At 45.0% G+C, this 1,388-nt stretch overlaps 1 protein-coding gene across 1 annotated transcript in view; it reads left to right on the forward strand.

Moving 5' to 3' along the window:
- Positions 1-236: 236 nt before the first annotated feature.
- Positions 237-1,388, forward strand: part of LOC107690578 (integrin beta-1-A-like) — a 28,985-nt gene continuing 27,833 nt past the window's right edge. Inside the window, exon 1 of the mRNA XM_016488949.1 lies at positions 237-662. The gene's annotated coding sequence lies outside the window, so the exon portion shown is untranslated. The remainder of the gene's footprint in view (positions 663-1,388) is intronic.

The raw sequence follows: 1,388 nt of genomic DNA on the forward strand, positions 1-1,388 counted from the left end.
AAGTAAAGTAAATGTCATTTGCCCGGGGACTGATTCAATGACTCGTTCATAATATACAAAACAGCCACTTGAGTAGAAAGTCTCCGAATGAATCGTTTTGTAAAATGATTCAAACGAATCAAATCACTTGTTGAGTCAATTGAATCAGAATCCTAACCACTATTAAATGCGCCTTTCAGTTGGTTTGCCAACCGCCAATAAATTTTAAAGAAGAAGAAGAAGAAGAAGATCCTAACCACTAGCTTGTTCGCAGTGTGGATGGGGTGTTGGCATTATTTCCTGTGGGCGGAGGAAGGGAGAGGCTTGCCACTGCAAAGAAGTGCAAACCCGTCTCACATTCACAGTCCACCGACCACAGATACAAACGCATTAACCATCCGGACCGAGGGCACGCCGAGACGTGGAAGGGCGAGGTGGACTCCCTTCCCACATTTAGCCATTTATATGCCCTGTTGTTGGTTGTAAGCTAGGGAATCGCGTGTTTTTAGTACTTTACAACCAGCTGTTGATTCAAAGTAACGTTAGCCACAAAACAAAGACTCCAGACACGGACGAGCAACTGGACTGCTGGTCCAAACGCTGCCGGAGGTTTATTTCCATAGCAAATGTGGTTTTAAAAGAGCGCCTGATAGTTTGCTAAATCGCCGTTGACACGGGTTAAGGTAAGGAACGTAAAAATTATCACTTTTTAAGAAACGTTAGTACCAGAACCGTTTGTCGAATGCATTATTTCTAAGAGTAAGCCAGGGATTTTGAGCTTTATGGTTTGATCTGGAGAGTGATCCTGGGTTAAGAACTTCGGGTGGGGATGTCCCATCCATTGCACTTCAAAGGACAGACGTGGATCGGCCCCAAACGTGATTCACAGATCATATGCGAATAGTGTCCCTTCAGGCGATGTCTTTCCCAGACGTCTGTTTTCTTGGATCTGTTTGTCGCGTCGTGTGTGTCCCCATCTGTTGTAAGTCATCTAACGTTACTCTAGGCCTGAGAGAAAGTCCTGGCGGGTCCGAGGGGGCTGTGGGGGTTGAAAAATGCTTTATTTGGTAGTCGCTTGTGTAAATATGACTCCCTGGAAGTCGAAATGATGTAGCCCTTTTTTGCGTGAGTCATGATCCTGTTTGGGATATGCTGAACACATTAGACCACCAATGACTTAACTGATATGAACACACCAAAGGGTCATTGTGTCTCAAAGCCCATCAACTGGGGGAACTTTGGCATTGTTACAGCGCCAGGACTAAACATGACTGCATTTTATGTGATTAAATGCATTGTGCCCGTGCGTTGTGATGTGTTAGGAGAAATTGAAAATGGAATTAGACACGAACAGCGCTGTGAAGTGCTTTCGGCCCAATTTTACTAGAAAGATCCCGCCGCACATCCTA

The sequence above is a fragment of the Sinocyclocheilus anshuiensis genome, unplaced genomic scaffold (genome assembly GCF_001515605.1).
Source record: "Sinocyclocheilus anshuiensis isolate Anshui unplaced genomic scaffold, SAMN03320099.WGS_v1.1 scaffold2347, whole genome shotgun sequence".
NCBI lineage: Eukaryota > Metazoa > Chordata > Actinopteri > Cypriniformes > Cyprinidae > Sinocyclocheilus > Sinocyclocheilus anshuiensis.